Source organism: Salvia splendens, unplaced genomic scaffold (assembly GCF_004379255.2).
Source record: "Salvia splendens isolate huo1 unplaced genomic scaffold, SspV2 ctg477, whole genome shotgun sequence".
Taxonomy (NCBI): Eukaryota; Viridiplantae; Streptophyta; class Magnoliopsida; order Lamiales; family Lamiaceae; genus Salvia; species Salvia splendens.
In genome coordinates, this window is record NW_024599131.1 from 1 (window position 1) to 15875 (window position 15875).

The following is a 15875-nucleotide window of genomic DNA, read 5'->3' on the forward strand; positions in this document are numbered from 1 at the left end:
TTTTTAAAAAGTACATTAATAAAAAAATTACATTCAAAATCGAAAAAGTACATTACTTAAAAAAAATCACTCGCCGGCTCCCTCGCCTCCGTCGCCACTGTCACCGCGCCTCCGCTGCCACCGCGCTCCACGCAGATCGTCATTCATGCTCTCGAGCAATGTGAAGAGAAATCTCTTCTCCTGGAGGTCCGTCGTCGCTCGCCATTGCGCTAACGTCTTCACCATCATCAACATCGACGCGTTTGTTGACGCGCGAAGTACTTGAGATCCTCTGTAGACTGGCGGTCAAAAGGGGATGCCGACTGGACCTCCTGGAACCCCCAGCGACCCCCCTCGCCTCCCGTTGCGCCCGCTTTTGCCAGCGGGGCGAGGTCGGCGGCCGAACGAACGAGGTTGGGGAGCACCTGGTCCGTCTCGGGGAGGTCGTGGGAACCACCGCTGCTGGCCGCTGTAATCCCTGGTATAGTTCAATCGTTGCTTCTTCGGCCCAGCCAGCGTCGACACCTACTCGGAATTTCTCGGAGTCGTTCAGCACAAGATAGCAGTTCCAGTAGGTGAAGTCCTTATACAACCCGGCTGGGGGAAGGCTTTCTCCGCTATCCTCCTGCAGTCGTCCTCCGTTTGGCCACTACTCTGCATGCGGAGGGCGTTGGCGTACAAACCCGAAATCGGGAGACGGCAGCCCTGATTTCGGTTCCACGCCTTCCGGCAATCCTCCCCGTTGTGTGGCCTCCCCTCCGGGCAAAATAGCTGGTAGGCTGCTGCTACCTTGCCCCACACACGTTGACGATCCTCTGGTTATTAGAAACAAGAGGATCGTCGCAAACACTCACCACGCCTTTGACAGCGCAACATTCTCCTCGTCCGTCCACCTTCTCCGTACTGTGGGGTCATCCCCACCCGGCTGCGACGACTCCCCGACCTTCTTTCCCTTGCCCTTCTTCTTTGGGGCGCCACTACCCTGCACTGCTCCCCCCCGTTTGAACGGGAGTTTCCGGAACTCCGAGACTATCAAACCCCAAATCCACAACGCAAAATCATCAAAACCGCTCGGCGTGAACTGCGCATCCGTTGGGGTCGATGTGTGCGATGAAGCAGTCAAAAAATCAAAACTGGGGCGATAGACGTCCCCCCGCGTCACCTGCGTCGCCGGTACGCCCCCCGGCGTCCCCTGCGTCGTCGAACCTCCCCCGGGTATCATCTGCATATTGGGTGCCCACCCAGGCATCATCTGCATATTGGGTGCCCAACCCCGCATCGCCGGGAACCCCCCCGGCGGACTCCCTCCGGTCGGCATCCCGGGTAGCATCTGCTGCCACGGGTACATGTTGTAGTACCCGGGCATCTGATTCCATCCGCCTCCAACGGGGATTGGGGGAGTTTGAGAACCGCTCGTCCCTGAACTAGGCTCGTTGTTCAGATCCATTTCTCGGTGTTGATCTTGTACAGAAATTAAGATAGAGAGAGTACTCGTTAATACAAGTGGTGCGAATGAAAATGAAGTGCAAATCGCGTATATATAGTGTTTCGAAAATTAAAAATTAAAAATCCGCTGGGCTATGCGCTGGGCGATCCGGGCGCTGCAATGGAGCCGAGCGGATCGCCCAGCGCATAGCCCAGCGGTTTTTGACCGCCTAGCGCTAGGCGAAATTGATTTCCGGAAAACCGCTCGGCGGTTTTCGGATCCTCCAATGGTTCGCCTAGCGACCTCCTAGCGCCGGCGCTCGGCTAGGCGGTGCGCTAGGCGCCATTGTGGATACTCTAATGGGCCTTTTGGATGTCCAGCCCAGAGATATGCGTGACCATTTCTCGATTTATGCGTGTCATCCTTGCACAGGAGCCATGCTAATCTTCTCTGTATCGTTCCAATTTTGTCGGATGTCCCCGAAGGGACATATGCGTGACCAAATAAGTGGATATGTATTATATCTTTATGTCTTTATGTATGGTGATTTGTCAATACATATCTTTATGTCTTTATGTATGGTGATTTGTCAACCTATCATTTTTGGACCCTTTATTTTTTTACTTGAACACGTGCATTTTGAAATAAATTTTACTCACATAAAAAACATACAAGTGACCCAATTGTTTTTACTATATATAAATGCCAATATATTATAGTGCTTGGCATTGTTTAAAAGCTAGCTTTCCTAGTGGGGGAGTAATTTTCTACCATAATACTAGCAAACGTTTTTCTTAAAAAACAAAAAAGAAAAGTTTTATTGAATTTCAGGTATAACATTAGACGAATACGAGCCGTCTTATCGAGGCCCATCTAAAGTTAAAATTAATTGTCCATACAATACAAGTCATCTTGATCTCAGGGCCCATACCAAACTGAATTTATTTCTCAAATTCCAAAAAGGGATATTCATCCCTAAATTCATGAACTTTGGTCAAAATTTGGTATTTCCCACAAACTTTACATTTTATTTGTTATTTCTCATGGCAGTCTAAATAAGATATCTTCGGCAAAAATCTTACTATTCGTGAGCAACCGTGAAATGTTTATGATATTTTAGATTACTTTTTAAGTTCGTGACAAGTAGGATAAAAAACAACGTTGAAAATTTAGTCAATTTCATAGTCCCAAGTAAGATAAAAAAAAATGCACAGAAGTTGGTTGGATATGGTGATTGACCTTCTATGAAAAATAACAAACAAAATCTAAAGTTTATTTTAGACCAATTTTAAAGTTCATGGGAAATACCAAAATTTGACTAAAGTTCATGATCTTAGAGACCAATATCCCTTCCAAAAATTAGAGACAAAGGAAGAAGAGGAGTTTACGAGTAAAAATTGGTTCAGACATATTAACACGTGATGTGTCCAATCAACCACAATTGCAAGAGACAGAGAAAAGAAAAAGGAGGATATCTAATTATGACAAGGTGGATATCTAATTATGATTGGTTTGACACATCGATAATATACTCGAAGTCTCTGGACTACATGATAATATCCCTAGACTACTGAATTTTTTTTCGAACTTCACCATAAGGACGAGATGACAATGAGAAGGATAGCAACTTCTATGCTCATCCTCACACTCAATTAAAACACGATATCAATACTGCATAAAATGAACTATATTAACATAAAAAATCATGGATTCTTAATACCATTCAACATCACCAAATTTTGAAACTTTCAACATCTCAACCAGTAGTCTCCCAAAATAATTAAAAAGACACTAATGCAATCTCTTAAATATTTTCACTTGTGAGGTAATTAAAATCTCCATGAAATATTAATTAGGCAGGGGAGAAAGCTTCTATTTTTTCGGAAGCAACTATTTAGCTCAAATAAATACATTTGTACTATAAATAATGAGTTTAACTTATTTACTTTGTCTTGGAGTTGTCATTATACATGAGTTACAACTTACACGTGGAATAACAAACGGAGAAGATGATTAGATATCAAATATTAAAATTAAAAAAATAACTAAAAACAAAAAATAACTATTCAAAAACTTGTTCGTAACGCAACAACTAAGATAAATAACAAGAATGACGAAGCAAGAAAAATAGGAATAATTTGGATGAGGAAAATCGTTTAGTTAACATAGATAATTACAAATTAAATAACAAGTGTGAATTCATTGATTCCGAAATAACTTGAAGTAATATCTTTCTTGCACGTATTATTTTGTAATTTATAAGTATGAAAGCATATAGATTCGGGTATAGTACCAAATAAATATCATTCAATTGGTTTTAATAAATTATTTCATGTTTAATTAATGTTTATTACTTTGACCGTGTGAAATCGTTCCAAACATGACCATGGTTTGATAGATTCTTGTTGCATGCTTCAGGCCTCCCTTTGTAACTCATTGTATATGTTTGTCACAAGCACAGATTTAATTATTTAAATACTCTTTATTAATATTTTAATAGATATGTTTGTGGACAACCACAAACTCAAATAATGTTGAGCATAGACATTTGTCTTGTATATGTTTGTTTCAAGCACAAACTTAAATATTGGGTATGAGCATATATAGATTAATTTAAAAAGTACCATATGGTATTATTGTTATTCTACTAGGGTGAATTGTTATAAATCTACTAAAATGAATAAAAATTTGATACTATATCCTAAAGTTGTTAATTTTTCTATATATTATTAATATTAAATGGCCCAATATCGATAAATTTTTCCGTATTGGTTAATATGTAGAAGTGAAATGAAAAGTTTTGTTTTGTTTTTTTATTATATAATGAGTTTGAAGTAAATTTCATATGAGAGGTGGATATTGGATATAGAAAATATTAAGTACAAGTTTCCAAAAATAGAAAATGAACCTTTCTTCTCTCTCATTTATTGTGACAAACAAAATTAGAAAAGCATGAGGACCAAATAATTTGTTATTATAAATACGTGGGTCAGTGTGTGACTTGATATTTATATATTTAAATCAATGTAAAGTTAGGCCTGTATATGCTCCTCATGGTTTTTTGATCCCATTCATATACTATAATTACATACATATTCCTAATTTCATGTGAATCATATTAATATGCCTCTTTTTATGATAATCATAAACATACAAATTATGACCAACGATTCAGATTCAACTTTAGTTATCAGGGATTTTTTAAAATAAACATATCTAATATCCCTGGTATTATAAAATTATTTTTTAGGATCAATAATTGAAAATAGTGGCAATAAGAGAGCTACGTTAGCCTGGTGCAAAGTCATATACATCACCGTGATGGGGTGCGTACTAAACAAGCCCAACAGCAATGACGGCCCGTCAGCCCAAAGCCCAAGGAAGAGTATGAGTTCGGCATTACCAAAGAGTTCGGCCTCAGCCTACAGCTCGGTAAAAGCCAACCGATCAAGCTCTGCTCTCAGGTCGGCATCAAGCTCTACTCTCAGATCGGCAACCAAAGCAGTTCGGTCTCAGTATTCGACCGAACAAGGAGTTGGTGGACCCATACAGGATTTCCACAACTTCCAACACACCCACTACCACGTGGTGTCAACTCAGGCCACGATCGTAGGCCATGACCTACGCTACATCCACGATCTTAGGCCATGACCTACACGACATCCACGACTTAGGGTGGTGATGCAAGCCACGATCTTAGTTCAATATATAAATAGAACTTAGATCTGATAGAAGGAGTTTTTAAGCTCTCTAGAGATAAAATATCATATAGCAAGTCTGTGTTGTAAGCTGTAATCCCAGATCAAGCAATACAATCTTGCCTTCCCTTCTTCCCGTGGACGTAGATTTACTTCAGTAAATCGAACCACGTAAATCTCTGTGTCGTGATCTGTGTTTTCCAGCATTTACTAACATCAGAAATTCGCGGATTCATCACTGGCGCCGTCTGTGGGAAACAGAGAACCAAATTTGTGATAAAGCGAATTTTTGACCCTTTTTCCACCCCAAAAAAAATGCATACCAGATCACATACTACCCGTAATACCATTCGTGAAAACCATGAGGAAGCTAGTCCAGCCCGCAGATCCGGAAAACAGCCTCGGGAGACATCTACTTCCAGTTTTCACGATGAAGGAACAAGCCGCTCAAAAGGTCCACACACCGAGTCTTCCCAGCAGCCTGATTTGAATGAGGCTGTCAAGCTGTTCTTGGCTGAGAAGCAGGATGAGTTCTTAGCCTTCCTGCAAAAGAGCCAACAGCCGAAGACGAAAACGGTGGATTCTCCTTCCTCATCCAGACATGAAAGTCACTACCGCAGTAGTGCCGTGTCTTCCAGGAAGAAGAATCCTCAACCCCGACATGTTCCTGTTCCTCCTCGGTACCGGAATCACAGGAGAACTCCATCTCCTCCATACCGAAGAGATGTCGGGTTCGCCATGTACGGAGCATTAAAGACTCCGTTCTCGGACGATATCACCCGAACTCCTTTGCCACGGAACTACCGAACTCCGTCAATGACTTATGACGGGTTAGTGGATCCTCATGACTTCCTGGGACGCTATCAGTATAATATGGCGAACCAAGGTCTCAATGAGGTCCACATGTGCAAGCTGTTTCCCGAGCTGCTTATCGGGAACGCAAGAAGGTGGTTCGATAGCCTCCCCCAAGGCAGCATTAGATCTTACCGAGATCTAATGGATGCTTTCCACAGGAGGTTCTTTCAGAAAGCGGAAGCCCGAAGCACTTCGGCTCAGCTGCTTTCTATACGTCAAGGTTGCGACGAAAAGATCAGCGACTTCATGACGAGATTCCACAAGGAATGCCTACAAGTAGATGATCTCAACGATCTACTTGTCATTTCGGCATTCCAAAATGGAATCCTGCCGGAGCTCTCTACAGAAAGCTCGTGGAATGCAGTCCGCAAACAGCTCAAGAGATGTGGGACATTGCGGACCAGTTCTCCCGTGCCGATGAGGCAGACCGTCGCAAACGGTCTTTAGACAGCTCATCCCGAGGAGACAGGAGGAAGCCCGATCATAGCGATCAGGGACATCCTCGCCGAACTCCTTTTGGCGATCAGGGACATCCTCGCCGAACTCCTTTCGAAAGGATTCAAAGGACTCCGGTGCAGACCGATTGGGGCCACGTCTCAATCCTGAGAAGCCGCCCGCTCAGTTCGTACCATTGAACAAGTCAAGAGCGGAAATTTTCGAACTGCATTCCGATATGTTCGAAAAGCCAAGGCGGACGACGAAATCGGCGCGCGCCGACCTCAGGATCAATATTGCTCCTTCCATCAAGACTACGGTCACGATACCGAGGAGTGCCGACATTTGGCTGCAGGTATTGATGCCCTTGTGAAAGCAGGGACGTTAAAAAAATACCAAAGCAAGCAGCCGAAAAAGAACAAAAAGCAGGGAGGTGCGAACTGCGCTCCTCAGGATCCGAAAAGGCAACAGGATCCCGAAGACGATAACGAGCCGCAATATGATGGAGTAATCCTAACTATTGACGCTCTCCCTGCCGGGAAGACTAAATCGTCTCTAAAGTCATAGAGCAGAGGTTTAAAAGCTCGGTCTCCCACCCACAAGCAAACGGACTGAAGCCGTGATTCCGGTTGAGATCGGCATACCCAGTCCCCGAACTCTAAATTTCTCAGCAGAAATGAATGACGACGGACTGAGAGCCGAGCTGGATCTTGCCGAAGAAAGAAGAGAATTGGCATGCATAAAAGCAGCCAAGTACAAGGAGCAAGTAGCCCGGTATTATAACCAAAGGGTGAAGAAGCTGCAATTTCAAGTGGGAGATCTCGTCTTGAGAAACAACGAAGTAAGCCGAGCAGAAAAGCTGGGCAAGCTCGAACCCACATGGGAAGGTCCGTATCGGGTGTCAGAAGTCCTCGGCAAAGGGTCTTACAAATTGGCTCACATGTCAGGAGAACAGGTACCCCGAACATGGCACATTTCCAACCTCAAGAAGTTCCATTTGTAAGAGACAGTCCGGTCAGTCAGTCTTGAGTCCTGTTCGGTCAATGTGCTTTATTTGGTTTGCTTGGTCTTTGTTTGTCTCTGTGCGTTTTGTCTGTGCGTTTTGTCTGTCTATGTGCGTGTCGTCTCTTACAAATGTTACTGAGGTATCTTGTTCTTCGAAGGCTGATCCCCTTCTTGGAACATATACAAGCCAACAATTGTGAGTCAAAGCTTCTAAAGAGGATACAAGACCACAATTCAGCTTAAACAAGCAGTTCGTCTGAAACGAACTGCAATAAGCCAACGATTGTGAAGTCCAAGCTTCTAAAGAGGATACAAGACCACAATTCAGCTTAAACAAGCAGTTCGTCTGAAACGAACTGCAATAAGCCAACGATTGTGAAGTCCAAGCTTCTAAAGAGGATACAAGACCACAATTCAGCTTAAGAATCAAGCACTTCGTCTGAAACGAACTGCAACAAAAGTCCGATTCACGCGATAAAACTTGCCTGAATTAGGACAAGGGAAAGTCCGATCCACGCGATAAAACTCGCCGAATTAGGACAAGGGAAAGTCCGATCCCCAAATTAGGACAACGGAAAGTCCGATCCGAGCGATAAAACTCGCCAAATTAGGACACAAGCTTAGTCCGGTCAAAGATGTTTATTTCATCAGACCAAAGACGAGTCCGGTCAAAGATGTTTATTTCATCAGACCAAAGACGAGTCCGGTCAAAGATGTTTATTTCATCAGACCAAAGACGAGTCCGGTTAAAGATGTTTATTTCATCAGACCAAAGACGAGTCCGGTCAAAGATGTTTATTTCATCAGACCAAAGACGAGTCCGGTCAAAGATGTTTATTTCATCAGACCAAAGACGAGTCCGGTCAAAGATGTTTATTTCATCAGACCAAAGACGAGTCCGGTCAAAGATGTTTATTTCATCAGACCAAAGACGAGTCCGGTCAAAGATGTTTATTTCATCAGACCAAAGACGAGTCCGGTCAAAGATGTTTATTTCATCAGACCAAGGACCAAGTCTAGTCAAAGAGGTTTACTGCATAAGACCACTTCGGTTAACTGGGAAAGTCCGATCCACGCGATAAAACTCGCCGAATTAGGACAAGGGAAAGTTCGATCCCGGCGACAAAAATCGCCAAATTAGAACACAAACCAAGTCCGGTCAAAGAAGTTTCCTTCATAAGATCAAAGACGAGTCCGGTCAAAGAAGCTTACTTCAAAGTCCAAATACGAGTCCGATCAAAGAAGCTCACTTCATAAGACCGATGACGAGCACGATGAAATTGTTTCGCCAGAGCTGTAAGCAAGCAGTGATAAAAGCGAAAGGAAAAAATTTCATTTATTAAATCTCGTTCGGCTGACAATTCAGCTCCCCTACGAGAAGGCATTACGCCATTACAAAGGACTATTCTACTGTCCTCGGTTGCTAAAGTTAAGCCACCTATCTGCAAAATCCTCTGGAAGCCGAGTTCGGTTGTTCCGAGCAGATGAAGAATAAGCAGGTCGACGAGATGCTATCCTCGACCCAACACCTCTTCCGCGAGCCCCAGAAGCTCTAACCCTCGGCGATGAAGAGTCTCTGCAATAAGCATCTGCTGATCTTGCTCGCTCATAGTCACAACTCCTCGGCGAATTTCAGTCCGTCCCTGTCTTGACGATTCCGGTTGCTCCTGAGCCCGTTCTCGTCTTGACGTTTCCGGCTGTTCCGGAGTTCGTTGTTGACTTGGAGTAGGATTTTGAACAAGGGAACCAGAGGCTTGATCTGGAGTGCGAGCATGTGTTGGCGGGAAATGCCTAAGGAATCTCTCGATTGAGGGACGCCGGGAAAGAATGATGTCGTACCGAGAAGCCCAGCGCCGTAATGATTTCACAACTTGTTGGCAAGCGAGCTCTCCAGCGCATTGTTCCTCCGGAGTACATGATATTCCTCCCACAGTTCGTCAACTCGACTCTGAACATCTGATATGGTCACTCCCCCGCGCACACGGATGTAATCCTCGTACGCAGTCCTCTCAGCAATGGTCGTATTCAGCTCGGCCTCCAGATCCTTCTTATCGGACTCTAAGTCCTTATTATCGGCCTCCAGCTTCACTAAACGAGCCAGAAGCTCGTCATTCTTCGTCTGATCGGCTATAGCTCTTTTCTCAGCTTCGTCTAAAGCCGAAGAGTACAGCCGTTTCCAGTGAAGTATCTCCATCTCCTTGAGTACAAAGCAGCTATATTAGTTCGGCAGCTGTACCGAGCAGATAGTAAAATACAACAGGAATAAAGGCGAGTACGAAAAGCTATACGAAGAGAAGTGTAGAGAATTTTTCATTCACAAGGAAAATTTTTTACACTATGAGGGCTTCAAGGCCATTTTACCAGGAAGAAACTAGACTAAGAGAAGGGAGACGAAATCATACTCCGCCAGCTTCGTCTCCGGCTCCTCGGTCTGGTTCAGCTTCTTTCTCCTGAGCTACCTCAGCCTCGGCCTCGCATCCTGCCGGCCTCGCCTCCGCCTCCTGATCGGCTTCCTTCTCCGGATGCCCGGCCCGCTCGACTTCGGCCTCCTGCTCCAGCGGCTCGGCCTCACCCTCTCCGTTGTAAGTCGAAGCGGGTGAAACGGGTCCCACGGAGGCAAAGATAGCCTCCAGGTTCTCGTCCCGATCAGCTCGACAACTCCGGACTCAGTCTGCAGAAAGCAGGACCGAGGATGAAGCGAGCTCCTCAAGGAGCGGCAGATTCTGAAGCCGAGCTGCTATCTCTCGGCTGTACAGAGGCAGCACGACGTCGGCCCCCTGCTCGCCCTTATCGGTAATTAGCCTTACCAGACTACCGACAAAGGCCGAGAACTGGCCGCTCAAAAAGAGTTTCTCCGTGTAAACACGGAGAGCCTCCCCCTGGGCAGCCACGGCGGCAGCCTCCTTCTGAGCCTCCCGGTGCTTCGTCTGCTCTTGCAGGATGATGAGCTGGTTTTTGGCTGACCGGGCTTCATCCTGAGCCGAGATCCTAGCAGCTCGAGCCCTCTCAAATTTGGCCTCAGCCTGTTCGGCCAGACTACGAGCAAGATGCAACTTCTTCTGCATCTCCTCGTAGTCGTGGGATGCTTTGGAGAGCTCCACGGAGACGAGCTTGGCTCTCTGAAGATGAACAAGGAAAAAAACTCAACAGAATGGCCATCAAAAAATGTGGAAAAGAAGCCAAGTCAGAAAGCTTACCTCCACAAAATTCGTCGGCCATTGAAAAGGCTCAGGGACGTGTTCCGGGATGTCTGCAACCACCTCGGAGATGACCAGGTCTTTCCCCGGCACTCTTGGGGACTCATGAAATTTCCCCTTCCCTTTAGCCGAACACGGCTCCGGCTCTTTCGGATCCGAAGAAGAGGTTTTTTGCCTCTTCGGATTCTTCTCGGCTTCAGACGCCGAGCGAGGGGCTCTCTGCCTCTCCGGCTCCACAAGCTCGGAGGACTTTCGGATAGCCTTATTCAGCAAGTTCACTGTCAAAAAACAAAAAAAAAAAAACAACAAAGTCAGATTTCTTCGTTAAAGCAGTAGAGCATAAAGATAAAGAGAAATCCTCACCCTCGGCCTCTTCGTCCGAAGACGAGATGTCGAACACGACGTCGCCCTTGACGAGCTCAGACTCCGTGTATTGTTTCCTAACTATGGGAATCTTGTTGAGCTCGCCATCGAGCTCGTCCAACGGTTCAGGCCGAGGATGACGGATAACGGACTTCGGCCCTCTCCAGGGAAAACTAGGAGCCGCGGTCCTATCATAGTAGAAGAAGCGGTTTTGCCACTTCGGCCACTTCGTTTTACAAAAGGCCCTAAAGGGCTGTACAGGGATCAAGTAAAACCAAGACCCCTTCCTCTTAAATTGAAAGAATTTAAGGATCGCCTTCAAAGACAAATCCCTTCCTAACTTACGGAGTTCGGCAGCGAAGGCCGACAAGTGCCTCCAAGAGTTCGGAGTCACCTGGCCTAAAGGAAGCTGAAAAAAATCTAGTAAATCTATAAAGGCAGAAGGGAGGGGGAAACGAAGCCCGCATTCTAAGCAGGCCTCGTACACGGTGGCGTAACCCTCCGGCGGGAGTCAGCCCTATGATCACCGTCAGGTACCACCGCCTTCCCCCCAGGAAAAAAGTATTTTTCGGGTAGGGATATCACAGTATCCTTACTCAAAATACTATGGAAATACTCTACGGTCTTCTCCCCGGACTCTTTCCGGCCAGAAGACCCCTTACCGCCTCTCCTACCGCTACCCGACTCCGAAGAAGAAGAAGAAGACATTTTTCTTACTTTTTGAAGGTGAAGAAAGTCTGAAGAAATTCTTGAAAGCGGAGAGAGAATTTTCGCAAGAAAGAGGGAGTGCAGAAGAAGCAGTCGCAAAAGTGCTTCAATGATGAAGAAAGGAGGTATTTATCAGATTCGGCGAAGGTTTCAAAATCGTCGCACCGTTTCGAATCCCACCTTTTCAGGATTCAACGGCCGGATTTTACTGTCGCATTTAATGCAGTCACGTGCAAGGCACGTCCCCTGACATCAGCCTCCCCCTTGCCTTTATCCAGAATGCCGAAGTGACTCACTTCGCCGAAGTGATTCACTTCGCCCTTGGGGGGGGGTAGTGATGGGGTGCGTACTAAACAAGCCCAACAGCAATGACGGCCCGTCAGCCCAAAGCCCAAGGAAGAGTATGAGTTCGGCATTACCAAAGAGTTCGGCCTCAGCCTACAGCTCGGTAAAAGCCAACCGATCAAGCAAAGCCCAAGGAAGAGTATGAGATCGGCATTACCAAAGAGTTCGGCCTCAGCCTACAGCTCGGTAAAAGCCAACCGATCAAGCTCTGCTCTCAGGTCGGCATCAAGCTCTACTCTCAGATCGGCAACCAAAGCAGTTCGGTCTCAGTATTCGACCGAACAAGGAGTTGGTGGACCCATACAGGATTTCCACAACTTCCAACACACCCACTACCACGTGGTGTCAACTCAGGCCACGATCGTAGGCCATGACCTACGCTACATCCACGATCTTAGGCCATGACCTACACGACATCCACGACTTAGGGTGGTGATGCAAGCCACGATCTTAGTTCAATATATAAATAGAACTTAGATCTGATAGAAGGAGTTTTTAAGCTCTCTAGAGATAAAATATCATATAGCAAGTCTGTGTTGTAAGCTGTAATCCCAGATCAAGCAATACAATCTTGCCTTCCCTTCTTCCCGTGGACGTAGATTTACTTCAGTAAATCGAACCACGTAAATCTCTGTGTCGTGATCTGTGTTTTCCAGCATTTACTAACATCAGAAATTCGCGGATTCATCAACCCTCTTATTTTATACACATACTATAAGTCAAGTAAGACAAATTCACTTAATTGAATCATGCTACTTTATTTGTTTGTTTTTCAAATTTGTTTTGCTATTTGCGTGTTTGTATACCTTTTAGTTAGATTTTTTCTTGCTTTTTTTGGAATAACTGATGTTATACTTTTTAGAGTAATTGAATATTTGCTTTAGCTTTTCAGAGTAGTTGATTTTTATTGTCTTTAGTGTATCAGGTGATTGCTTAAATTTTAATCATGTTTAGATTCCTACTCGTTGCTTTTACACATTTATCGAAACCTATAGCAATCGATATATGGAATGAGGCATACAATTGGCATATATACACAATAGAGAAGTTACAAAAATAGCTACTACTTCTCTTCGTTTCCATTATGCGTCTCACTTTCTTTCATTTCTTATTAAACAAAGTGTTTCTTTTTCGTCACATGCAAGATTAAAAAAAGTGGTGTTTAGTTTTGTTAAGTGAAAAATAGTAGAGTATGAGAAAGAAAAATTAGAGATAATAAAATATAAAAGAGGATAATTAAGAGCAATTAAAAGTGGTAGTTTTTGTCAAAAATTAAATTGACTCACTTGGACGTCTAAAAATATATATGAATCACTTAACTAGAGATGAAGAGAATAATAAAATGTGAGTGACATGAATTAATGGAATATGTGGTCTATTTACTAAAATAATAAATCTAAAATAAATAATTTAATAAGGGAATCATAAATAGAAGTGGAATATATCACGATGGAAGGAGGAGTAACTCATCATAACTCATATCTTCATCTCGCAATCGCATCACAATCTCAATAGCTTTTCGACTGAAAATAATAGTGATGCAAAACAAATGTTTTACTCAAAAATCTCATAACCACCAAATGAAATTTGTATTTAACTTAGCACAAACAAACAGTTACACACCAATGGAATAAGAAATTCCTATAACAAGTCAAGATTTCGAACACTCCCAAAACAAGTTATACACATAAACAATGCTATATATATAAAATTAATACTGCTATATAAACAATAATTCTATAACTATTTTATTATTATTATTATTATTATTATTATTATTATTATTATAATTATATATCACCTCTCACTAATGGTGCTGCAATATCCACCCCACCCCCACCCCCTTCATGAGATGGCCACACAATTGCCATTAAATAGCCCCTTTGGAGGCATGAAATCTCCACAAACACAAACACAATAGTAAAGAGTAAGAGATACTATTAGCAAGAGAGCAATTGCCATAAACACCAAACCAAATACCTAAATTACAAAGATGGTTTGCCTAAGAGACCCTCTTGTTCTCAAAGTCCAGCAGCTCTACGAGAGCATCTCGAAGCTCGAGGATCTGAGCCCCTCGAAAGAGGTGGACGCGCTCTTCACAGAGCTCGTCCACGTCTGCATTCCCCGCATCCCATCGACCCCACGAAGCTCTGCCCTGAGATCCAGGAGATGCGGGGGAAGCTCATCTCCCTCTGCGGCCACGCAGAGGGCCTCATGGAGAAGCACTTCTGCGCACTCCTCACCTCCTTCGACCGCCCCCTCGACCACCTCTCCCTCTTCCCCTACCACTCCAACTACCTCAACCTCAGCCGCCTCGAATTCGACCTCCTCTCCCACCACTCCCCTGCCCCGGCCCGCGTCGCCTTCGTCGGCTCCGGCCCCCTCCCCTTGACCACCATCGTCCTCGCGGCCAACCACCTCACATCCACCGTCTTCCACAACTTCGACATTGACCCTCCGCCAACGCCATGGCGGCCAAGCTGGTGGCCCCGCACCCAGAGCTGGCCGCGCGGATGGCGTTCCACACGGCCGACATCATGGACGTGCCCGGGGCTGCCCTCAGGGAATACGACGTGGTTTTCCTGGCGGCCCTGGTGGGGATGTACATCGAGGAGAAGATGCATGTGGTTCAACATTTGGCGAAGAATATGGCCCCAGGGGCCATACTCATGCTCAGGAGCGCCCACGGGGCCAGAGCCTTCCTCTACCCCGTGGTCGACCCTCGCCAACTCAGGGGCTTTGAGCTTCTCTCTGTCTACCACCCGACTGATGATGTCATCAATTCAGTTGTGGTGGCTAGGAGATGCCCAAGCCCCCTACCCGCCCCCACTGGGCCCCACGTGCTTTGCAGCAAGTGCTCTGAGGTGCAGCCTTTCAACCCCCTCTGCCAGATGAATGAGTTGGCGGTCGAAGAACATCACTGCTGAGCGAATCAAATTCGTTTCTCTATCTATCTGTCTATCTATCTATCGATCTCAGTCTAGCAAATCGAATGTGTGCGTCGATCTTGTGTTGTTTTGGGGTGAAATAACATTGAATGACAACTTCAAATTCAATCTTAATTTTGATGCTGTAATAACAACTTTTAAGTAATAATGAAATCCTCTATTTTTCTAGAGATGTTCGATGCAAGTAGCATTGGATTTTCCAACTGGATTGCGGCAAACCACTACTTTATTTTTATTGCTAGGGCAATCAAGATCAACCTTAATTTTGTCAATATGTGGGATAACACCACTAATTAAATACTACTACTATTAGATGTATATATGAATTATTGTTAAAAACAATGACTGAAACAAACAAAATAGAATTTCATTGGTGCCATATTTATGGCCACACATGTTGAAGCAATGCTGCTGTCCTCATCAAAGCACTACCTTCGATTAATTTCTTTGCAGATGGTTACAGTGAGCTTAGATTCGCCGGAAAAAAACCAATTAAAAGGATTAGTTAAGGATAAATTAGATGATGTTAACTGAAATTGGAAAAAGACTACTAATTTGTCAACTCCAACATATTATTATTATATACTCCTATAATCAAAACGATTAATTTAACATTGACTGTGAGCTAAATGCCTAAATCTATTCACCGACCAAGAAATTAAGGGAACCGAAGTTGATCAGAATGATTTTTTATGGAAAGTTTTATATTGACTGTTCCCTTCATTAGGGTTAGCAATTGGAGCATTTTTTTTAATATACTGTATGTAAAATACTCTAACCCAAAATAGGGTCTCGCAACAATTAATTTTGGGGTACGAAAAATATATTGGAGTTTTCAAGCTTGTATTTGTGGAAAACTCCAACGTGCTCAACACAGTTAAACATGATACGCGCTCATACTGATTAGTTCATTAAT

At 44.3% G+C, this 15875-nt stretch overlaps 1 non-coding gene and 1 pseudogene across 1 annotated transcript; one reads left to right on the forward strand and one right to left on the reverse strand.

Annotated features, from left to right (window-relative positions):
* Positions 1-1790: 1790 nt before the first annotated feature.
* On the reverse strand, positions 1791-1894 carry LOC121790324. The gene has a single exon (XR_006048258.1). It is a non-coding gene; the product is annotated as a U6 spliceosomal RNA (small nuclear RNA).
* A 12039-nt stretch (positions 1895-13933) lies between these two features.
* Positions 13934-15129, forward strand: LOC121790323 (annotated as a pseudogene).
* The last annotated feature ends 746 nt before the right edge of the window (positions 15130-15875 follow it).